Genomic DNA, 26,394 nt, shown 5'->3' on the forward strand with positions numbered 1-26,394 from the left:
ACCATGTAAGAAAAGCTTAGTCTTCTTTTTCCCAAAGTTGTAGTTTTCCCCCCCAATATCTAAATTTTTATATTTCTTAGAAATATTTTTCTCAGCTAGAAAACTACATTATTGATAGATAGTCAACTAGATCCTTACACAGAGCATCAGATAAAAAATCATACCAAAAATAAAATCTAGATACCAGGCTAGAAGAAGTCATCACACACACACACATACACACACACACACACACACACACACACACACACACACACACACTAAAACCTAAAATTCAGACTTATACGGATTGTTTTAAGTTTTCTTTTTCTAACAGCAAGAGAAAACTCCTCACTCCATCAGAAGAACATCATGTTTTTATGTAGTTATTGCTTTGTTCCCATCTCTTAAATCTAATTCTTTGAATGTAGAAGGCAGCAGTAAGTTGGTTGTGTTTTACACAGACTGCCAGCAAATGCTCATGCCTATTGTAATACACTTGGCTGTGAAATAATGGGTGGCATCACATTTTATAATATGAAGTCATACAGATTTTCAATATACCTTGCAATCTGTTTTTGGTTTTGTGTCCTTTAGAGTACCTGTCAGCTTGCTGCTCTGTGTGTCTCTATTTTTGGCTGTCCCCTTTCGGTGTGAGTCATCTTAATGGTTTTAGCTGAAATGAATCACTGTTTGTCATGCTTGCTTCTTACAATGGCCCAAACATTATCAGAGAGCTCTCATTCACATCCTTGACCCTTAGTGTTTACAGATGCAATATGCCAAGTGACCATCATGACTTCATGACAGGACCTTTGTTTCAGTAAGTATGTACTGGTTGATGCTATAAACTCTAAATTTCTCATCAACCTCTTCTTTCCACTCAGTTCAGAGACTCTGTCCCCTGACTAATATTTAACTCTGTGTATTTTATAATGGGCTTTCCCACTTACTTTCTAGGTTTTGTCTTAAATGAGTCTCTCTTTACTAAAACCCCTCCATCTGTGAACACAGTCAAATTTCATCAATTTAGGAAATAAATTTATGTTTTTCTTTCAGTTCTGAAGATTGAACACAGAGACTTTCACTTGTTAGGCAAGCACTCTTCTACAGAGCTGTATTTATATTCTGCAAATTAAATCCACACTGTGGCCTATCTTACCTGAACTATTACAATAGTTTCTAACATTTATTTTGCTTCTGGTTTTACTCAATATGCTCTATTTTTAAAATAGTGACCACAATATTATTTTAAACTAGTGACTAACTTCGCACCTTCTCTTCTGTAGATCCTCCAGGTAATCCTCCCTGAGTATTTCACATTATCAGTGTGGGTCAGGTACCCCTAAGCTGTGCTTTTAAAGTACGCATCATATATACATAAAACATACTGATAGTTTGCTTATATCGTTTCCCTTAAACCGAATTAAACCTACAGGCTATTACCTGTTTTCTACGGGTATGCCCTAACAATCCCAGGTGTGCCACAGAAGCTTTTGAATAAACAAATGTTTGAACTCACTCTGAAATCGTTGAAACCCATTTTCTATTATCAGCATGTGCTGTGTGAGAGGTTCTGTCTTCTCTTTTAACATTGCCACAGTCCATGTTGCTTTTCACTGTTCTTTTCTTTCTTCCTTCACTTTTTTTCCCCAATGAATACTATCTTCTCTGTCTAAAAACAGACAAATATTTGCAAATAGACAAATATTTGCTTCAGGGAAAATGAGACTGAGCACAAACACAAACCTCCATCAAAACTTTCAGGATTTTCTCATCATGTTTTTTTTTAGTAAAATTCCTGCCTTAGTTTGTTTGCAGCTTGAGAGTCTATAGAATAGTGTTTGAAAAAACATGTCATAAAGACTCCATTCTACACAAATAATCTATAGCAGCTAGTTTTGCCTTATTTATTCCTGACAGCAGCTTTACAACTGACTTCTATTATATCCCCATTTACTACATAGGTAAGTAAAGACACAAGATGGCACATGCAATTCTAAGGGGGAAGAAAAGGACAGACAAGGAAAGGCAAGGCTTGAGCCTAGAGTCATTGGCTCTAAAACCTGAGTCCTCAGCTTCGCTTTCATAACTAAGGAATGGCCCAGTTCCTTCTCTGGGTCTCTTAAATGGCCTTCGTTTACACTGGTGGCAATACTTCCCTTTAAGGCTCTGCTAAATGCTTTGGAGCCTTAATGTAAAGGTTGGAGAATGTGTGAAATTGTATAAAACAATCACATGAAAGCTGAAGCACACAAGCAAAAGTCAAGGGAAAGAAAGACACAAGCAAAATGCCATGGCCACAATCTTCATCATGATCATTGGAAAACATTCTGGAGAGGGATGAAGCACCTCTCTCTCCCTCCCTCTCTCTCTCCTTTCCCTCCTTCCCTCTCTCCCTCCCTCCCTCCCTCCCTTCTTTTCTTTTTCAGTTCCATAGTCTCTGGTCTCTCTTTTTTTTTTTCCCACAACAGATATCCTGAGCTTTTTCCCATATGCAGTTCACAAAGACATTGGAGCCAAAGGTGAAGGGTGGGGCTGGAGCCTGCAGACAGCTGCCAACAGGGCCTGGACCGGCTAGCTGCCAGCACCGCCAGCTAGCGCTGGGTGCAGCCCACTGAGCTGTCTGTCTTGAAGACACAGAAGAAACAATCAGAAACTCATCATCAAAGAGAGACAGAATCATCTGGAAACTTCGAGCTAGCAAGGTGCGTTGCGACTGGGGTTCATCCTGGAGTTCATCATTTCTATGACACAGGATGACCACACTTGGAAAAAGGTAAGGGCTAGACGACAAGCAGCTCCTTGGGCACCAGCCAAAACTTCGCTTTCACGCGGTGTCAGTCTTAAGTGTTAGGGAGGTTTACGTGTGCTTTGTTTATAATTTTTAACACCTCACAAATAACACTAAACAAGACCTGCTACTATAAGGGAGTTGTATATAGTTGGAGGTTAGTGAGATAATTGTGTAGTGACTTCAATACGGCGATCTAACATACCTTAAATAAATAAAATACACTTGAAAATTTGAATAAGGAAATGAATAGGAAGTGGAATTAGGAGAGAGTCAATGACACAAGCCTGAAATGATACGTCACAATTTCTATGAGACAGTTTTGTTCTAACTTCACTGGCTGAGGTCTCATGGTCGTCGTGCTCAAAGCTTGCACAAGAAATACAATTGAAAGTGCTCCCTGCCTGTGTTGAGCTCGCTTTGTGCTACAAGGACAGGCACTGTTCAGCAAAGCTCTTGGAAGAAAGAGAAGATAAGGGTGCAAAAGAAATGATCTAATTTCTAGTTTGAAGCAGAATTCAATTTGGAATATAAATTTTCATTGCCTTCACTGTAGTTTCTCAGTACAAAGTCACAAAAAGGTAATAGTAAATGCATCGACAGGCAGGCCTAAGCTTCTGACTGCAAAATTGATTTGATATGCATTATGATGTGTTTTAATATTTAAAAACAAATCTTAGTCTTAAAAATTGACTACATACATAATTTGCGTACAATTTATCTCATTATTTAGACTTACAGCAACTGGAAAAAATTGGAAGTTACATAGTATTTATTTTCCTCCCTTAACAGAATTTAGAGAAAAAAAAAATTCTGTCCTGCCTTAGTGCTACCATACAAAGGAAGCTTACATAGTGCTGAACAGTTCTTTTAAATCATTCATATTTTAGTAGTTTACATAATGAAGCACATATTAATGTCACAATGATCTTAATAAAATGATCTTAATAAAAAAATGGTCAGAAATTCTGAAGCAAACTCACAAGCTCATTAAAAGGAGTATCAGTAAGATGAAATCCTGCCAAGAGCTTAGAACAGTGATCAACGGACTAAACACATGAACACAGTAAAAATGATGCCCTAATATCATAGTATCCTAAAGAATAAAATATATTATTATTTCTATTATTATCATTATTATTATTATGAGTCTCTTCTACATCCAGGATCTAAATGGGCATTGACAAGTGAACATGAACCGTATCCGTTCTAGTTTTGTCACAGTTAACAAGCCAAATTGATACAGATCAAAAACACCTTTTTCATGTCAGAAATAGAGCTTGGTTGTCAAAAAAGCATAGTGATGAGTGACCGTGGGGAGACATCCAGCAATAATCAATCGTCAATCAGTCATGGAAAGTGCTTACTCCGCTCTCACAGGCGCCTCTTCATTACTCCCTGAATACCGACCTCAAGAGAGGGAAGATAAGGTTCCTAGCCATGAATAAAGCATAGTTTCTGCACAGTGAAACCTGAACGGGAAAGGAACTTAAACTGGGTTTAGGAGACAATTTTGTTTTCCTCTTTGGATTTTCTTTTCCTTAAAAAAAAAAAAAAAAAAATCTTTATTTCTCCAAATGACACTAGAAATAACTGAAGTGATATGAAAGTCTACTTTCTTAAAAATTGGAAATGCAATATTTCCTAAGTTGGAAAATGTAGATGAGATAGTGGGAATTGACTACTTTATGAAGACACATTTCTATAAACACAGATTTAAAAACTCAGCTCCGTGGGATATATGGTGAGGGAAGAGATGGCAGCAAGAGCTTAAGAACGTCTGGAAATTAATCCTAATGTTAATTTGAGATAAAAGCTGAATAGTTAAATCTATGTGATCACAGATTGCAGTTCAAAAAGAGAACATTTGAGTGCTTTGGCTTGCAAAGGGGTGGTTTGGATGTTGTAATTCTGCCCTCTTGAAATCTGTACCGAATTGTGTTGAATCCCCAACATCAGGCAAAAGAGCCATGTCTTCCCATCTGCCTGCTTCCTTCTGGAGCATGTGCATTTTTTTTTTTTTCCTGACGCTGGTACCTGCCCTGCCCCATTCAGCAGAGCACATGCTTATGGAAGGCACACTGCCGAGGCAAAGGATTCTAAATGTATTCTCATAGTGAAAAACGGGTTTGCCAAGAGAGTTGGACTTTATGAAAGGGGCGAACAGCTGTATTTGGTTTATAATAAATCTTTCACAAATCAGTAAAAGCAAATAGACAGCACAACTGCAGCCTATAAAAACGGAAAATATTAAACAACAGGCAGTGAAGAAGTTGTTAAACTTTCCCACAGATGAGGCAGGTTTGAGGGGGGACGGGGTGTGGAATAAAAGAGTCTTAGAAAATCCACACATGCAACTCACATGAAAAGTGGACCAAATCACATCAGAAGAGGAAGAGGAATTATGGCTGATTAGAAGGAAAATCCTGTTAAGGTGACTTTTCTGGGCATCAGGATGAAGGTGTCCAGAGCAGTTTCCTGCGCCTATTACTGGATGTTAGTGCAGAATAATTACTTGCTTGCCAAAAATGACAGGACATTGACCCTGCAGACTTATTGAATTCTCATTGCTTGCCTCCAGGCCATGTCGGGGGTTATTCAATTTTGCCTGAGGAGGACAATCTATTATGAGAGATGAGTCAAGAAGGCCTGCTTTTTGATTGCCCACCAAAACCATTATCGCGGCACAGAGAGGACATTGGCAGGCAGTGGACAGACAAGGCAGCACTGATCTCGATTACCCAGGGACAAGATACAATTTACATTACTTGAAGCCACAGGACAGAGGGCAATCAGCCCTGGGAATAGGGCGGCAGCCCTGGAGTGAGCAGGTATTAACAACAGAACGGCAGCGGAGCTGCTTGCTTATGCTAGACGTGACCTTTAGCCCTTCAAGGTAGTAACTGATTGGTTTGATCTGTAATTATGTAAATAATTTTACACCAATGCACAGAATTGTTCTTCTAAGATAGAAGCTAGAACATGCTAAAATATGAGCGTCTTAGGCTCGTTAATGTTACCTGATCGGTCAAGAGATTTTTTTTATAAGGCAATTTCAAAGCTGCAGTGGTTGTTTTTGACCCAGGGTACTTGTTGCAATCAAAATTACTTGCCAGCAGGGAGAAAACAGCTTTAGTTTTGCAGCTGCCATTTTTTTTTCTTCACAATTCTGGATAATGAGTGAACGGATCCTTTAGGCAAAGGCCCCAGTGTGCACTGTGTTGGGAGTAATGTTGTAAAATTTTGATTTGAGGCTCTGCTCGATAAGTCAATTTTACGGAGCTAATGATAACGTATAAGGAAGTCTGGTAATGCTTCTCTTTAGGTTTGATCGTTAGCTAAACCTTACTGGATCCCAATATCCTGCTAAACTATCCTACTAAATTGGAAAATCGTACACTATTTTTATTTCAGTCGATGAGAAATGCTTTATTACATGTTTTAAAATCTGATTTAATTGAGAAAAAGAAATGCTTTCTCTTTTCTCTGGATTATAAAGGTCAGGGTATGTGGTAGGAGTTCTAAATATAATGATATGTTCAATTTAACATATTGGAATAATATTATGCTCGAAAGACCTAGTAACAGAGAGGATTTTACAGTCTTGGGATTTCCTGTCAGCGGGAGATACAATTCCAATAGCAACAGTGGATCACGTTTTCTAGATAATTGCGTAAGAGTCCATGGGAAAGTGCCGCAAATATGAAAAGCAGCCTGTGTTATTTCTGAATTCTCCTGCTATGCTATTAGTATATCTGCAGAAGCTGAAAAGCAAATAACCTCACAGTCCCCCATGAACACTGATTAATTAGGGCTCAGAACCAGAATGATCTGTGAACAAACCCCGCAAAACAAAAGCTCTCATCCGTGATCTTACCCTGAATCAAATTAGCAAGGAAAGAAAATCATATTAAACCATTGATTTAACATTGTAATGTGTCAGAAAAAAAGAATCAAAAATAACTACCTGTGCTTCACTTAAATAATCAAAGTGGTTTACTTGGGTTCAAGCCTAGCTGGTACTCAAGTCAGTATATTTCTCAGCTCATGTTTGGGGTTAATGACACTGACATTGAACACAACGAAAAAGCAACACTCCTACTAAGTCCTGTGCAAAATAGTTACTAAAAATATTGGCTCATTTATATGTAAAACAGTATTTTGGGTAAATAAGTAATACATAAATGAATGGTTTTAAGTGAAAGCATATTAAAATGCGTAAGTGCCTTTAAAATGACATATTTTGGTTGGCATTTTAACAGAAGGTAATAATGTCCCCAGTTTTAAGCTTGTAAGAGATTATATAACATAGTGGACTCTGACAGTAAATTGCCAGCTGGAAGTCTCTGGGCCAAAATTATACTGTATAAACCTTGTGCAAATTACAGAAACTCTCTGTGTTTTTGTTTCATTGTTTATGGAATGGTAATAACAATTACACTTACTTCACAAGGTTGCTGAAAGTATTAATTAAAAAAAGCTATTCATAGGAGATGTTTATAATATTCTCACCACAAACTTTGGTTTCACTAATATTATTTATTATTGAGTGTAGAGAATGCTGTCATTTATGTATGATAAGATCATGAATGATCCACAGTAAAACTCTGACATAACATTGTAAATGAGATAGGAAATGATCAGTTCCATAAAGCGTGAATGTATTTTATGGTGAAATTAATGAGACGATCTGGGGCAAATCTCCACAGCTGGTTTTTGGGACAAGACAGAGATCTATTAATCCAATGTCAGTCATAGAATGTTTCCACACCCCAATGTCTCACACTTTGTGTCCACACTTGTGCATGTATTTGTGTCTCCTTCTTCACAGAGCTGCTAAAAATCTCACCACCACCAGAGACTGACTTCTCAAAACATCACATTGTATGAAAACTACATCATTCTAGATGAACATTCTGGCTTTGGATCCAGACACACCTGTTTCATTTATTGACTCTGTCACTCACTAGTTAAGTGAGCTTAACAATTTTTCACATCTTTTAATATTAATAATACTTACCTTCAATTCCTAGGAAACAGCAAGTAGAATATCAGAATATCAGTCCATTTTAATTACATAGTACAGACACCAAGCAATGTACTTTATAAAACTACTGCTTTCAAAACCTTTTCTTCTTTTGTGATTCTAAACACGCAGCAATGGTTTGATGTTTTTGCCTCCAGTCAACCACTTTAACATGGGTAGAGTGTTTCTGTGTTGCTTGGCTTGCTATCATAAAAACAGTATTGTCCTATAGCTACATTTTTACCACTTGTGGGGGCCTTTCTGTTGGACCAACTGCTACAAGCAAAATCTCCTGGATCTAATACACACACATGAAAGAAAAGATGTGTCGTGTTCTGAAATAAGACAACAGAATTTTACTAACAATTATTCCAGCACTGTGCAAGATTCCCATTTCCATAGTGTCAGTTTTCTGAGTTAAAGTGAAATCTTTCCAGTGAAATCTAAGAAGTCTCAGTAGTACATTCAGTAGAGAAACAGGTACGGATGGGTTCAAGTTTACGTGTACCTCTAGGTGGAAGTCACCTATATCAATATACAGAAAGTCCAACCCATGCAAGACTTCTCTAACCTCTCATTTAATACCATTCCAACTCAGATAATTCAGCTAATGATTCCTAAACCATACCATTTGTCCTGGTGTTTTACTAAAATAAATAACACAATATGTGTTCTTTTAAAATGTCTGTTATCTTTTGCTCAGCTCGACGATTCTGAGTGCATCCAGCTGTGACCCAGCAACTTCTACTGCACACTATTCTGTATACAGACATACCTCAGTTGGTTTACATATTTTCACATGTTTGGATTTTAATCACTTACAGTTTGGAAGTTTTGTAAGTAAAGCCAATATCAAAAGTATGAATTATGTGCAGATAGATGGAAGACAGAGAAACATTTGATGGAGATAAACTTTCATTTATTATGAAATCATTTATGAGTAGGGTAGCATTTTCACTAGGGTAGAATTGTATTTACCATTGATAGATACTATTTATTCCCATCTAAAACCAACTTCACACTCTCACCAGTGAGGTTAGACTCTCCTGCCGCTCCACAGCTTCTTCAGCATTTGATGTCATGGGTCTTGTGGGCCTTAGCCTTTCCGTGGAGTGTCTACCTCACTGTAGATGTGAGTTGCTTTCATTTGACAAATAATTGTTAAGAATTTTGAAAATATATTTACTACACAGCTTGGTATGAATTTTGGAAGTTACTCATAAGCATTTTCAGGGAGATTCTTTCTGTTTCTATTGATTTGCTGGAGTCCTTTATACTCTAGAGACACAAGGTCTTTGACATAGTTTTATGTCATCTACACAGTTTTTCCTAATTTGTAAACTGCCTGCTCAATTTTCTCCTTCAATTATTATTAAACTATATGAAATGCAGCAGTATTGTGATAAAGCTAGACAAACAGGCTGAGAATCTACAACAAAGAATTCACACGTAGACTGACTCCTGTGCTGTACTTTATCTGTGATATAACCACCCACCTAATGAAAAGCAAGGGGAGTCAACTTTACATTGTTTTTCAAATAATCATGCTGAAGGAAGTATTTTGCTTGTCTGCCCTCACATACAAACAATTTTAATTAGAGATTAAAATCTCTCCCCTTCTCATGACACTCTCCTAAAACATAATACTGATGCCTCTTATATTTCTACTTCTGCTTTTCAAAATATTAATGCAGTTTGAGGTCTTACTTTCCTAATTTTAAAAATACCTCTCTTAAACTTAGCAGATCTTTCCAAGTGATCTGAGATATCATCTTCATCAATTGCTAATTTAGGCATGGTAGTAGGTTTTTGATTCTCTTTTTATGATCTATGTGATTTTCTACCAAAAACTTTATATGAAACAATTTTTATTGTTGAAAGAGACAGATCATCTGGTGCCGAGCAATATTAGCAAACTGCAATCTTTGTGTTGTACCCGACGAACACTTCCATCAGTAATTATAGTAATTAGACGATTAACGCACACCATACAAAAAAATCCAAAGGCATGCTTCATTTACAGTGGGAAAGTAACAAACCCACACTTGGGCTAGCATAGGAAGAGCAATTGACAAGTACAGAAGGTTTTCTATGGGCTTTTTGCAATCCTGTTTGATATAAGAAAGGAACTTCGGTATACAAACAACATAAAACAAAAATTTTGTCTCTAGCTTGTGCATTTTATGCCATGAGCTCTATTCTAATCAAAGGACTACATAAGTCATAGAGTGTAGAATATTAGTCAAATCTTAAAATGAGCATATGAAATATTTAAAAATGTGAAAAATAAAGATGCCCTCAGATGTAATTTTATATGGATTTCCCTAAAGTCTAAACCCAAGTTCACATGATAGATTTTGGGTACAGCTCAAGAATAAGTCTGTTATTTTATTTATTCTTGTGAGTCTAAAATAACTAATGCCCTAAAATACTGCAGAAATGGTTTGCCATAACTTCTCTAGGAAGTCAGAAGAGAATAAAAATAAGAAGGAATTTCAATGATTAACTTGAAACTCCTTCCTGTATATAGCTAGAAACTTTATTAAAAAAAAAACAAGGAAGATGTAAGAAATATTTAAGAAATTTCTGAATGGAAGGAAAAGGGAGGGAGTTCTAAATTGCCTATTGTGATTCTAACATGTGCACTTGAAGGAGTGTAAAGAAGTCACAGTCTGCATTTCACACTGTCTACAGGTGCTAAATACTTAACAGGTCTGACAGGGCTTTACAATTTTGAAAGTGATACACACATAATAGACTTAGAAGTGATATTTGGAAATGCTATGCTAAGTCCTTTGAAAGTAGTTTTGAATGGAGGAAATCTCTTTTTTTCTCAAAGTAGTCTTATGCCCCAGAGTCCATGCAGGGGGCAAGGGGCAGAGGCTACTCTTAGTTTGGCAGTCTAACCATATCAGATACCTCCCCTATTCTTTTAATAAGTTATCACGGTGTTTTGCTCCTGTTGACTTGCTTCTTTGTGGTTTTTTTTGTTGTTGTTTTTGTTAATCAAGAGAACAGATGTTAGGAAGTCAAGAGAATATAGCAAATAAGGTAGAGCTATATAACACTAAGGTTCAGTTGCCAGTGGCCAACAGCCTGCAGATAAAACATGCATCCTAAAAGCTCAACAACTTCCCCAAACAGCACTACCTCCTAGGACCAGAATATAAACACTTGCCTGTTGAGAACACTGAATATTCAAAAAATGACAGTATACAAATGACTTGTTCGCATCAACAAGGCAAGCAACCTTTCTGTATGTTATGACACACCATCTGTTACGCTGAACAGTGTTTGCTAAAGTGTTTTACTATTCAGTTATCAATTTACTTTCTTTTTGCAATATTTTATTAATACTTTCAAATTTTCATCCAATATATTTGAGCCTATTCATCAACCCCAATTCCTCACCTACTATCTTCTCCAGTTGCTCACCCCTCCCTACTCAACTTGGAGGGAAATCAAATACTTTCTTTTTCCTCTCTCCCCATTGAGTCTAAGTAATTTGTATTTTCCAGCTGGCCGTGGAATTGGGGTCTACCCTGGCTTTGGTATGTGGTCAGCCTACAATAAAAAAAAAAAAAAAAAAAAAACAAAAAAAAAAAACCTTGACACTCTCTATCCCAGCAACTATCAAATGTCAACAGTACTTTCAGTCAGTGTTAAGACTGTGTGTCTACCTCTCCCACTACCTCTGTGTTGGGATTTTTGTCTGGCTGTAGATTTTGACAGTCTTGTGCAAATGTGATAATAATCACCATGAGTTCATATGTGCATCTGACTCGTGATGTCTGTTTTGATGCTAATTACAAACTCTAGCTCTTGCAATCTTGCTTCCTCCCCTTCTGCAACAGTTGCAGAAGATCTTTTGTGGAGGAGGAATGTGATATGAATGGTCCATTTCGGACTGAACATTCCATAGTATTTCCTTCTTTGCATGTTGACCAGTGGGAGTCTCTGAGTTAGCCGCTATCTAATATATAGAGATGCTTTTCTAATGGGGTTGAGAGAAGCTCTGATCCAAATAGAAATAAAAGTATCAGCAAGGAAAGTCATTATAGTATTATAATATGTTGATGTGTTGATGAGAATGTCTAAGGAACTAGTCTTTCATTTCAAACTGAAGCATATCACTCATCTCGTATATTTTACACATTATAGGGAATATATAATTGCATGTCATTTTGTGAAGAATCATAGAAAACTGTCCTTAGATCAGAGTTTTTTTAGGGTGGGTAGGGGTGGGGGTTTGAGATAGGATTTCTCTGTGTAGCAGTGGCCATCCTAGAACTTGTTCTATTGACCAGGATGTCTTCTATTTCAGAGATCTACCTGCCTCTGCCTCCCAAGTGCTGGGATTAAAGGAGTGTGCCACCACTGCCCGGCTAGACACTTATGTTTAATGCTTGTGTGGGTGTGCTACTTAGAAAAAAACAGATGGGAAATATAGGCAACACCTAAAAGGTATATATAGGCATAATATCAATTGAATAGGAAAAAGTTTTACAAGTTAGAATGTAAGAGTTATGCTGAGGACAGAGGAATCTAATGCTAGAGAGAGGGCAGGGTTTATGGGGGTCTTGCCTATTAAAATAAGAAATCAAGGCATAATGTGTTTACATTTTAATATATGCCACAATAGCATGGCTTTGTACATAGGTATTTCCGAGGCAGTTTTCTTATCTTTATAAATATAGAGAAAATATAAGGTAGCAAGTGGTTGACATGAAAGAAAAGGAAGAACATTAATGAAAGAATGATCTAAAAGAGTTAATAAACTAATCCAAAAATTACAGTTATTTGCAACCATCATTATAAAATTTACTTTGATTATTAAAATGTTAAAGTAATTTTTCTATTTATATAAGGAGTATTATATTACTTATTTTGATTTTTCGGTAGATACTATAATGTTTCTATAACTTTAGTATATAGAATATAATTAGAATAAATGACTGAAAGATTTAAATTATGTTTAAGATACCAATTAAAAAATAAACCAGATTTCTCAGAAAACCATGAAATTAAGAGGGGTAAGACAATAATAATAATTTATTGTGTGACATACAATAAAAACATATAAACAGTTAACAGCCAAATGAATGAAATGATTGCAGATTGGATAGTAACTACATACTCTGCTTATAAAGAATAAACTGACTTACTAACATGGCTTTAATTTATACATGTTTGAAGAAGTGTCTATTATAATAATATTCATAATAATTATAAAATACTTAATACTAAATTAACAATTAAGTGCAGTATATTACAAGTTTTATTCTTTCCGAAGAACAAAATCAACTTCATTATGACTGGTACCATATATTACTCAATATTTATTATTCTTTGTTTCTGAGCTAGTACATTTAATACACATAAATATTGGCATGTTCTATTTTAACATCTATAGGCTTCAATTGTAAAGACTGAAATATCCACTTGTATGGAAATTTTATAATGTACTGATATCATACCCATTATGGTTAGGTAAATACCAACTCTAGCATTTTATTTTAATTTTCAGTATCTACCACCAAAATATGCTCTCTGTTATTATTTGATAAATATGAAGGCATTTTATCCAGTTTTTGGACCGAATACATATGCCTCTTCTTCAGGTTTAATTTGCTTTAATCTTCTATATAAATTGGATTTCTCTCTCGGTTTTGACATTCCAAGTAAGGAAATGTTATCTTTCTATTTTGGCAGTATTCATTAGGTCATATTCTCCATCATTTAGAAACACTTCCAGTTAATCTTTTTAATTTCCCATTTACTTTGTAGTTACTTATAGACAATTAAGTCCAGTATGTTAATATCACTTATCACTTATATTTTGTCTTTGCTTGTTGAACTCCCTCCTCTCTCCATTGTGCATGTTGAGATTATTTGGGCTAAGCAAAAGATCCTTTCTTAATACCCAATTTAAAGCCAACTTAATGAGCCCTGCCAGTTCTGAACACAGCAGGGAGTTTGGTATCCCATCTGGTTAAGTGGAGACTACAATAACTTCTATGATGAGGACATCTGTTTAGAAAAAAAAAAAAAAAACATAGTTCCACAAATCCAAAACTCCTTCCTGTGCCACCAGCATACCCAACATGGGTGCCTGACCTTTATTCTGGTCTTTTATGACACCAAGGTCTTCAGGCCAATTTCTTTTCTTGTTTCTCTGAAAGTTTCTACAGAGACATATACAACAAAGTTTCACCAGTGAACTCATGTTTTGTCAAGCACATCTGTGTTCTGTGTAATCTATTATGTTTATTTTTATCTTGCATGTTTAACATGGTTAAAACTCATAGAGTTGGGGGAAATAGCAGTAACAGTTTGTCCAGGGTTCACCACATTAGAGGCATCTAAATACAGTATTTTCTTTTGTCTTGACTATGAGGGCATTGAGGTGATGTGTTTACCTCTCCAAGACATGTTTCACTCTTCACTCACTCTCAGAAGCAACCAAGAAAGAGTTATACACATCTTTCTGCTCTCTCTTTGGAAATGTTCACTCTGAGGTTATGTTGTACATGTTATTAATTGTGTTTGGGAACCTTTCCATCTGTTGGTTTCTGCCTTTTGAGCAGTTTTGGCTTTCTGCAATGGTCTCCACTTTCCTCAAATGATAAGCTGCTTTCATGAGAAATGAGAGCTAGACTTATCTATGGATATAAGAATAAGTATGTGGAATGCAGTTAGGAATTATACTGGTTTAGGAAAATGATAGAATGACAGTAGTATATTCTATAAGATCTATGACCTCATTAGGTATGGCTGGTTGAATAGGTTTATAGGTCCAGGCATCAGTTCCCTTCTACTGACTGGGTATTAAGTCCAATTGTATAGCTGCTGGGCACCTTTAAGAATATTTTGCATTAGGAGCCATTGCTTTGGTTCCTAACCATCAAAGTCATTCACTCTGCTATGAGATTTTTGCCTTCTACATAAAACAGGGTAAACATACTGATGAAATGCCAACTATATGGCTGCTAAACAAGAGCTGAATAATGACATCACCAACTGACATGCCAACATAAATGAGGAAATCTCATGAAGCTGCACCCTAGATGAAGAGCTTGAGGTTGTTAGTAGGTACTAGGAATAAGTCTTTCCTAATGATGAGCTCCCTAATTGGTTACCCAATACAGTAGTCAACCTTAAAACTTTGTACTTATAATCAATATTTATGGGTCAACAGTACTAATGTGGCCTAGGGCCAAGTTGATGCCTGTGGCCTGGGCTGTCACCTTAGACCATTGTTATGTGTGAATCCATCCTGCTGCTACCAAGGACCATGTCTGGCTTGCAGCTGGGGTCTGTATTGATGTGTATGGCCCTTGTTACCACTAAAGGCCATATGGATGCCCACAATCGGTGCTGCTTCCTGGGGCTGTGTTGATGTCCATAATCCAGGCTACCTCCAAGGGTCCTGTCAGGGTCTGTGGTCCTACTGTAGCCAAAGGCCATGTTTTCTGTCTGTGCTGTCACCAGAAACAATGAGGATGTCCATGAGCAAAGCTCCAGATGAGGATAAAGAACAAGAAAGTGACTGACATAGCTATCAATGACTAATGATGCACCATGGAGAAAGAAGAGGAATATGGAATGTTTCTGGGACAATTCCTATCACCCAACATCCCCCCAAAATAGCAGCCTAAAAGGAGTCCATGAAGGAGAACTATCGAAGAATGCCATAAGAATGCAGAAGTGTAGCTCTCCACAATTGATAGCTTCTGGCAGGGATAAGGAGGAGAAGAATTTAGTTTTCTTTAGGTGTGAGCCACTGGGGGTTTGACCTTGCTCCAGTAAGTACAGCGACAGCACAACTTGAACTCTTCTTTTTTATTTATTTTTTAGAGAGGGGTGTAGAGGTGGTCAGGCATGGAAGGACTGTGAAGTGAGTGTGTATGATGTGGAATTACCAAAGAATCAATTAAAATAGTATTTTGAAAAAAATATTAACATAAAATTCATGTTTTCCCATGTCTTGATAGCTCATTTCCTTTTTTTACTGACCAATAATTTCACTGTTTAGACAGTTTCTTCATTGACCAATTGCAAGACTTGGCTGTTCCAAGCTTTGGGAAATTATGAATAAAGCTACTATAATATCTGAGTTTTTGTGTAGACTTGCTTCTAATGTCTTTGGGTAGGTATGCAGGTATGTTCATGTATCTTGTGGCAGGAGTGTATTTCATTGTGAAAGGAACTGAAGCTGTCTTTTTCCAAGTACATGTTATGTCTGACCCGTAATGAATAGACTTCCTCATGCTTCAGCCTCTGTTACTACATTTTGCTGTGTCAACATGTTGAATTTTATATTATTGAGCATTGCCCATTCAAACAAAGGTGTAGCTTTTTTATGCTAATTTTTAGTTTACAAATGGCATCTGTAATGGATAATCTTGGTTGTCAACAAGAATACATTTGAAATCAACTAAAGCACAAGATGCTAGACACTCCTGTGAGAGATTTTCTTAATCATATGATTTGAACCTGGAAAAACCACCCTAAAACTGTTCCACATCTGGTGATGGTCCACATAAAAGGACATAGAAGAAGGAAACGGCCTTTGCTTGATTGCCCTAACTCTTGCATGTTCATCTACTCTTTACTTCTCTGGTATTAGAACCAAATTGTTTTGGGATTCAACATTGAAAATCAGAAGCTCTCCAGGAAATACTCCAGAGATCTAGAGTCATATTTGAACTGTGAAGACAGACAGCCTTGTGGAACTACCTGATTCTTGGCCTTTCCATCATGATATAGCCATTGTTGCTCTGCCTGGACCACAGCTTATAAGCCTATAAGCTACTCTAATAAATTATATATATATATATATTTATATACATACTCTAATATATTTTATATATATAATTTATTAGAGTAGATTATAATAATTATATATAACATTAATTATATATAATACATATGTATTATGTATATTATATGTTAAATATTATATATACATATATATATATATGCTTACATATTACCACTTATATTCTTTTAGAGCATCCTAAATAGTACAACATGTAGTTTTGAACATCTTATTTCTTTTCCATTTTCTTTTTTCTTTGGTGAGATATCTTATGTCTTTTGTTTACTTTTGAATTTATTTGCCTGTATTTTTGAAAGAATCATTCATTCATTTTAGTGAATTCTTGAAAACCATGTTTAGTATAACTGTGTAACCTTATGTTATGAGTACTGCATGAATTTCTTACTGTGTGTCTGCATGTGTGTGCAACCACACATGTGCAAGTGTGTATGTAGGAGACAAGTTGAAATTGAGTTTCTTTCCTTGAGCATAATTCACCTTCCTTTTTTTGAAACAATGTCTCTAACTGAACCTGAAATTAATGGTTCAAAGTGACTGGTTAGCCAAATAGCTTCAGGGAGCCCCCTGACTTGCTGTATCCCAATACTTTGTTACAGATGAACACTACCATTGCCATGCTTTTAAGTGACTTCTGAGAATACAAACCCAATGCCTGCTTATGTGGCAGGCTCTTGATGAACTAAAGTATACCCTGATCCATTTTGGTAAGTTCTTCATCCAACAAGTATCCTGCAAGTGTTTTCTTAGGTTATGGTTTATCTTTCCATATTTGCCCTCGTTTTCATATTAACACTTTTACCAAATTAAAGTCTTTATTTTCTGTGAAATTCATCTCACCAGTTATTTTTTATCTGATCTTAGATGTTATATTAAAAAGTCATTATCAAAACCAAGATCATGAAGATTTATTTCTAATGCTTACAGCCAGCTATTTATAAGTTTTGGGTTTGACCTCAGCTAAGCCTGCTTCTTTTCTGAGTTATTGACTTGGATGCTTTTCTTCTTGGTTCTATCTCCTCTTGACTCTCTCAAAAGCACTTCAAGTTCAAGATAGTATGAAAACAAATATGTAATCTCATAATTATGACCTCCTCAGTCAGTCAGTGAAAGTTCTTATATCCATCTAATTAAATGAGACAAAAAGCTGGGAAGTTTGTAAACAAGTTCATCTTTATCCCCTAAAAATAATATATAAGTATGATGTATTCATTTTATATGTGTAACACTAAATTGTAAAATAATTGTGTGTTCTTGGTCCCTACGACTGCCATAGACCAAGTTGTCATTATCCCATTCCTTTTGTTTTTTAATCTACTGTCTACCTTTATCTTCAATGAAACTATCAGCAAATCAATCTGTAGCATCACTTGAATTTAGCCTTTCTGGTGCCTTCACATGTTCACAGCTGTTTAGACTAAGTCCAGCCAGCAAGGTTTCCCCTTTTCTCACAGTATCTGTGTCTTACAGGCTCCTTCCTTTCTGGTCTAGACATAGTCACTTTCACTCAGCGTAGTGTGTGCCCACTGAGCTCCTTGCAGATTGATCTGCCTTCTGTCTGCAGTGTTCTCTCAGGTCACACACCTGTTCCTTCCTCCTTTTCTTCATTAATCTAATTTCATCTTCACAGCTTAAATCATGTCACATTTTTGTTTCCTTTTTTTTTTTTCCTGAAACTGGATCTTACTATGCAACCCTCGTCTTTCCTCAGGCCCCAGATTGTTAGAAGTATGGGTGTGCCATTCCTTTAAAGAGAAAACTAAAAAGAGCAAATTGTTAGTCACACAGTAAAGTTTATTGCTTCTGTCATTTCATCCACTGTGGTTTCAGGTTTACTTATGTAAGGGACAGCCACAAGATCCAGAAGGTTAAATTTTTCTCTACTGAAGGAAGATGGTTTCTTGATGTTGCATACACCTAGCTAAGGAGCAAATGGGTGGTAGTAAGTGCTGAGGAAAGGAGGTCAGTTTGCCTGAGGTGTGTACGGGCACTGGCATTTTCTCGTGCTCTAGTGTATGACTGGACAACACACATATGCACAAGGACAGCATTAATTGGACTTAGGTTATAAGAACAGGAAAGACACTGGGAAGGAGATATGTGGAGGAGAGTTGGGGGTGACAGAAGAAGGTGATAGGGGATAGGCCTGACCAAGGCACATTGTACATGTGACAGATTGTTTTAAATATTTAAATACATGGAAGAGAATATTATTTTAAATATTGGAATGATAGTCAATGAACATCTTTCAAAATGAGTTCATGAAAAGAAACAAATAGCTGATATGTTTACCAATGGTCTCACTAAAATATAGGATATAAAAAGGAGAATGTTGATATCTCAATAGCTTCTTATTTTGTAGACAGTTGGTTTTATTAATAACTTCATTGAGGTCCAATTGACATTCAATAAACTCACCTTCTAGGTACACAATTTAGTGATCTCTGCTATATATACAAGACAGAATTTCATTGCAGTACACTGAATATTTTGATGTTGTTTCTGAATATTTTATTTGAAATTTTTAAGACAATGACAAAAAAGTTTCTTATAGCTTTTATATTTAGGGATATACATTAGAAATCTAGACTAAATTGATAGCATTTTTTTATTTTTTAAGAAAATTAGTTAGGTAAATAATTTGTATGTATTTTGTTGTTGATTCATAAATAGTAGCATACTACTTTCAAACTTATCATAAATAAACTTTAAATTAGGTAGGATGATATACTCCTTTTTTAGATTTAAAAAATTTTTAAATGAATTTGTTTTGCAAATTTTACCTATAAGTACTGTTTTTACATCCTTTCCACTTTATCTTCTCTTCCTCTAACTCCTCAGTTTTTATGATTTTTGCTTTTACAGCACATCAGAGAACAGAGATGTTTATTCCACCACCGTGCTATGGAAAAAAAAACTTCCAGAAAAAAATGAAAAAACAGACCAACAAAACAAAAGAAATGTGTTTTTAAATTCACAAGAAGGCAGGTTGGTTTTGAGATGCTAAAATTGCCTATCAATGAATATTCCCAAAAGTCCCAGCACTCTTCAACATCAGTAAACTGTGAGGCTGGAAACTCTCTCCTTCAATCTTGTTTGCTCCAGAGTCCAAAGGGATGTGATCCACCATAAAACGAACTTCTGGAAAACTTGAGTTACATGAACTGCCGTTTCATCCAGATACCTGCAGTAAAGTATTCTCAATTTAAAAATCAATGCTGCATGTCCAGTCCTAATAAAAGCCATGCCGTTCCATTCTTTACCTAAAGGATTTGTGATTTTTCCCTCCATCACTCTGCATGCCTTCATTAAAACAGATTCAAGAAACACGAATGCCTGCCTCCCATTTGTAGACTTATACACCTTTGTGTGTACTTGCACTGTACAAATGGCACAACCTATTGGTTCTCAAATTTTATGGCATATTGGAACTCTTCTGGGGGAATTCTTGGCTACTGATGTCTAGTCTTATCTCTAAAATTCTTACTTGTGGCATGGAGATTTTGATCATGGTTTGAATGTTTGCATTACTGGAAAGTAATGTCCAGTGCAAAATGCCCCGAGAGATAATGAGGTCACAAGGAATCCTCCACTCCTGAGGAATGTAAAAGAGGCTTCACACCCTTTTCAAAGTGTCTGTCCACCTACATTAAGCTATAGGAGGACACAACATTCCTCACTGGAGGACAAGAACCAAAGCAACATCATCAACCATCAACGCTGAGAGCAGCTCCTAATGACAAGCAACTGTGGACAGTCGATGGTGCATCCTGACCTCTAGGACTGTGAGGCAGTAGCATCCTGTTCTTTACAAAGTGACAGGCTTCACCTTTGACAATGAATGGCAAGATGTGCTTTAGAAACCTGCTCTGCATTAGGGTTTGACTCATTTCCATGAAAGAAATTTTTATATGACCCCATAGCTGTAGGTATATAAAAAGTTCTACAAAGGGAAGATTCACTAATAATAAATAATAGATATTTATTTAATTGTCACTAAAATATATTTTTAAAAAACTCTTTGTTTTGCATATAACATTATCAATGAATGATGATGAATGCTAAAGTGCATACTAATGAGACAGACAGATTTAATTTTTATGTAAAGATTTAAAACTTGCAGAATATGTAATCATGCAAATGTAACCCACACATTTTTCAGCCAAGAATGCCAGTTTGCATTAATACATGCTACAAAACAACACATTTTACAAATTGTAGGAATTTATCTCTAAGCCCATGCCCTAATTGACCTACTGATCATTATTATTTTTTAAATAAAACTCATGTTGGCATCTCAAACATAAATTTTTAAAAGCAAACATTCCAGCACAATACCATGCAAAAAGATACTAATTTTATTTATTGGGTAAAGATGGTAGGAAGACGTTTAAAAGTACTTGTTTTCATAAAAAAAATTTGTGATTCTAGACTGATAGAAAACTTTGCAAAACTACCATAGTTCATAACACACAACAGTCTCGGATCTGAGTTAAGTGTTTCAGGCAACGTTCACTGGTATTGTGTGGTGTAAGCACACACAGGATACAATGTGTCCAGACAGTATGTTGGGAATGAAAGCTGTAGTGAAGTCACTCAATGCAACACAAGCAAAGTGTTGCCTGAAACTGGGTTCCTTGTACATTTGATTTCAAATTAAGTTTTGATCATTGTGTGGTCAGAATACTTTGCCTCCAGATTGTGTTTTTACAAACCCCACACTCAGGTACATAATGTGTAGTTTAAGAAGTCGTATTCTAAATTACTTCTAAAACAGAATTAATCATAAGAACACTTTATAATTTGTCTAAGAGCTAAATTCCCTCTGAAGTTACAGAGATATGGAGAAATTTATAGTCTTAATCTGAAAATAAAAACAAAGATTTCTTTCTGCACTAATCACTAAGCCTTTGCTAGAGGCACTGACACACATTCCACTTCAGGCTGTTGTTGCCTGAACGACTCTGGCTTCCCAATTATATCTTAGAATAGTCACAGGAAGAGTTGAGTGTTATTTGCATAGGTGCACACCATTTCTTGGTTAGGAGCAAGTTAAAAGCCATATCCTAGCTTTTACAAGATTTCCTCTATACAAGAGAGATAGCGCAGTGGTTTTAGAGCACTTGCTGCTCCTGCACAGGAACAGGATCTGATTCCCAGACCCACATGGTGGCTCAAAGCCATCCATAACTCTGGTTCCAGAGGCTCTGAGGCCCTCTTCTGGCTTTTGTAGGCAATGGGCATACACTTGGTACACAGACCTACATGTAGAAAAAATGTTCATACATATAAAATAAGGAAAGAATTCTTCTGTGGGTCTCAGCTATATTTGGGATGAATCTTTTTAATGTAACCCTGCTCTTAATACAATGTATTTTAGAAGAGGAGATTTGTGGTGACTAACACACTGTTTTTAAAAAAATTGCAAAAATGGTAAAAGGTATAAAATTACAATATTCAGAGCTGAATAAAATCTTTAAGCGTGGATTTACTTTGTCCTATTGACCACGTTCCTTTAAAAGATTGTTTTAAACTGCTTTAAAGCTGAACTTGAAGTTTTTCTAAAACATCTTTTTTTTTTTTTTTTTGTCTTGCCAGCAGAATTCTCAGAGGCAAAAGGAGTGAAATATTTCGCTGGAGGGGATACTTTCCTTTCAAGAAACATTCCTTTGCCTCATGAACAATACTGAGGAAAGACAATAAATCAAAGACAATACTAAAACATGTCCAGTCCAAACAATTATGACTGTCATGATCCATCTCGACTGTCCCTCAGATTAAATCATGATATGTAAGTACCTTTGTTATGTATTCAGACACTCAAACATGCATCTATGTAGCTTCCACTCCTTCCATTTAAATATTCGTGTTCTTCCCTTTGATGGTATGTCAAGGGAAGGCAATGCCCTTTCCAACTTATCTCAGACATCTGCTGCTGAGGGCTTCCTGGTAATTATCCTGCAAGGTTTGCTTGCTTGCTTTCTTATTTTATTTTGAAGATGAGCTGGAGACTAAGAGGTAAAAAGGAAAAGGAACTACATTTAAATCGCTTTATAATCTGATGATATGCCTGTGTCGTTTTTTTTTCTGCACAATTGACTTGCTTCATTTGCATAGACCGGCATGGAGTCCCTTTGAAAACAGGAATCTCAATATTCAGAGTGTGCCTGACAAGCCATTGTGAAAGGAGGAAGATGACGGGTCAAATGTATGAATGTGATTTTTGTCTTTGAAGCTTCCGATGTAAGAGATGGTCTATGTATGAGGCTTTTTCTTTTTTCTTTAGCACAGTTACTCTCTATCCTTAATAGTGCTTTGCACGGTTATTGTTATGTAGGTTCTTGCCTGAAGGAAAAGGGAAGATTTGTTCCTGTGGGATTCTCTAAGACGCTGTGCAGGTTGCACATGGCATAGTTTTACATTTATTGAAATTGTCTTTCCCCTTGGGTCTTAACAAAATGTGCCTAAAGCTATTATCGCATCTATCGACTCTATGGGATTTCATGGATGTGGCTTTTGGTCCCAAGTGATTCGAAAATGACCTTTATGAGCCAAAGTTCAAGCTGAGTGAAGGTTTTGAGATGGAGATTAGAGACCTGTCAGTTGCCTGAGAGGATAAAAGTGTAAAATCATATGTGACGCTCAGCTGAGGCACATCAAACACTAAGAAATGTTTGCTGAATGAACTACACCACCCCTAATCACACCAATCCCATAAGTGTGCACATTAGCATGGGCCCCCAATACAGAGAGAGGCTGTAAGGTAAGAGCGCCTAACAAGTGCGCCCCAATTATAGCAAGCGTGTGCGCGCACCTTAATTTCTTACAGCAATTATTCTCACTGTTCAAATGCATTCAACTTGTTGTTAGAAACACTCCATTCCCTTTCAGCCATTGCTTTTAATTAACTTTTCTAACTTAGAGAAAAAAAGCAGATTTCATAGGTGCGTGTTCCACGTGATGGGGAGTGCGGGAGAATAAAATCCGAACATTCTCTTAAGTGTGGCCCTGGTAAAGAATAAATAAATAGCCTCTTCCCACAGTTCTATGAAATCAAATTCATATTAGTAAAAAGAGAAGCATAAGTGCCAAATGCAAAAGAAGGAGCTGTAAATGTGCAGTATGTAACTTTCAGAGGTTAGGTGTTAGCTGCTGCTCCTGGTGCCGGCGCCTCTCCAACACCACTCCCAAGCACAGCAAATCAAAGCAGTATAAACTGATCAGTAGGAACATGTGTGTCTCTCCCCTGCCCACACCACAGATCTGCTACCGGCTCTTATTATATCTTGGTGGCATTGACTATTTATTCTCTGAACTGCTGCACACACAGCATACGCTCAATGAATCATAAGGAAAAATCATAAGGAAAAAAGAAGATAGTATCTATCTTCTTTGACTGTGACTGGCACCATATGACAAGCAACGGTGTATGATTGGGGAGAGTTCGGCTATAACATTATTTTGTAGCTGTAGAAATTCAAATGCTTTTAAAAAAATATCTCTTTGAAAATTCCCAGCAGTGTAAGTAACAGGACGTTCAATGTCTGGGATCCCCTGATGATCTTCTGGGCTCCTCCAAAGGGCTTGGGTCACTTCTCCTGCTAGGCTTTCTGCAGCACACATGGCTAGTCTTCTAGGCTCCATCTGGGTCCATATCACTGCTGTTGGTAGTTTGGGTGGCCATTCCATGACACTGGCATCTCTAACATTCTTAGGTCCTCTGGGGATCAGCTACAACTGAGCTGCACTTTCATCCGAAACTCTCAGAGGCGTCCCTCATGGTGCCCAGCCTCAACTTCTCTGTGTGACTCCTTTAATCCTCTGCCTTCAACTGCCACTGAGGCTGAAACTTCATCCATGACCTCATCTCGTCTTTCATGGTGGCACGCCTCAGCTGCTTTCCACAATTTCTTTATGCCTTCAAAACCAGAACCACCTAGGTGAGTCTTACTGTATGATCAGCTGCTGGCATGGAGTACAAACTTGCTGTCTCTCTAAGACAGCTTCTGTGTGGTGACCATGAGGAAAAACATCCCTGAAGATTCCACCTCAGTGATGCTGGTCTCTTCCTAAAATCATCACTAATTATTTAGCTCCAGCTACCCAGCATAAAATTATCTAGTAATGCAAAGGTTTCGCTTTAATGGTACCAGTCTCTTGTTAATCATGGCTGACTCTTCAGGCCCAGCTGACAAGAATGATAGAATCTCAATTCAAAATAGCAAACTACCCTGATGGAGTCTTTAAACATTCCTTTAAAACTTTACAAGCCAGGCCTCTATCCTCTTTGCTGCCCTTGTCTTCCAAGCTCCTACAAAACACCCCAATGAGCTCTCCTCTAGCCCACAGTCCTAAAGTCCTTTCACAATCCTCCCCAAAATGTGGTCAGGTCTATCACAGTAATACCCAACTCCTGATACCAGCTTGAGTAGTTAGGGTTACTATTATGGTGATAAAATAACATGACCAGGGAGAAAGGGTTTATTCGGCTTACCCATAACTGTTCCTCATTGAAGGAAGTCAGGAGAGGAATGCAAAGAAGGAAGGATTTGGAGGCAGGAGCTGATGCAGAGGTAATGGAGGGGTGTTGCTTATTGGCTTGCTCTTTATGGCTTGCTAAGCCTCTAATAGAACCAAGGACCAACCAGCCCAAGAGTGGCACCCCCACTGTAGCAGGATATTTTTTCCCACAAGTTGGGAGGAGCTAATGTGGGAGGAGTAAGGAGAGGAAGAGGAGGAGTAAGGAGAGGAAGAGGAGAAGGAAGAGGAGGAGCTAGGGAAGGGAGGAGAGAGAGGGGGGAACATGGAAGCAGACTGTGTGCATGTCTCTAGCAGTCAAAAGTAGTTGGTATATCTAGGTTGGGTATTGGGTTATACTTCTGATTGTGTGGGCATCTTATTATTGAGCATTACCAAATATATAAAGCAGATCCATTTCCCACACTGGCATCTCATGGGTGGCAGGGCAGGTGTCTCTGGGACCTGAGTGAATGGCCTGAGCTGAGCAGCAGCAGTATGCCACCTCTGGTCATGGCCTCAGGCCTAGGCTAGTTGGGAACATGGTGGCTGATTAAGAAAAGTCAGATTGAATGCCTCTAGATTAAATAATTACCACTACCAAATAGGCACCACTTGTTGAAGTAATTATTTAAAATGGCCACTGGTCAAGGCAACTATCTAAGCTGCTGCAGCTTAGCCACCATGTTCTGTGGCTGGAGGCCATGTGCACTGCAGCTAGAAATGGCCAGCCAGAAACACCAGCCCTGACACCCACAAGACACCAGCATGGGAGATGGCTCTGCCAATCTTCCACAGCTGTCTCCACAATGCTTGGCTAAGCCCAGACTATCCCGCCATCCACACAGGCCCAGTAAGAAAATGAGACTCTAATGCTTAAATATTAATCAAAGGCTTTATATGTTTGGTAATGTTCAATATCAATATGCCCATACAATTTGAGGTGTTTCCAAATTAACTAACCTAAATATAAGTTGTTACCTGAGACTACTCTCCATACCTGTGTGGCTCTTCATTCTCCTACATCTCTGCTCTTGCTCCTCCTCTTCCTTTTCCTCTTCCTCCCTTACTCCTCCCACCTTAGCTCCTCCTACAACCCACAATGGCTGGGTCCTCACACATCAATCACTAGTTAAGAAAATGCTCTAGAGGAAGCCCCAAAGCCCAGTCTTATGGAGGCATTTTCTCAGAAAGTTTTCACCTTTCAGATGTGTCAAGGGGACATCAATCTAGCCAGTA

At 37.3% G+C, this 26,394-nt stretch overlaps 1 long non-coding RNA gene across 1 annotated transcript; it reads left to right on the plus strand.

Annotated features, from left to right (window-relative positions):
• The first annotated feature begins 2,639 nt into the window (after positions 1 to 2,639).
• LOC143441915 (uncharacterized) lies at positions 2,640 to 24,572 on the plus strand. Its single transcript, XR_013109667.1, has 3 exons — positions 2,640 to 2,758; positions 22,240 to 22,429; positions 24,354 to 24,572. It is a non-coding gene; the product is annotated as an uncharacterized LOC143441915 (long non-coding RNA).
• The last annotated feature ends 1,822 nt before the right edge of the window (positions 24,573 to 26,394 follow it).

The sequence above is a fragment of the Arvicanthis niloticus genome, chromosome 4, assembly GCF_011762505.2.
Source record: "Arvicanthis niloticus isolate mArvNil1 chromosome 4, mArvNil1.pat.X, whole genome shotgun sequence".
In the NCBI taxonomy this organism is placed as follows: Eukaryota; Metazoa; Chordata; class Mammalia; order Rodentia; family Muridae; genus Arvicanthis; species Arvicanthis niloticus.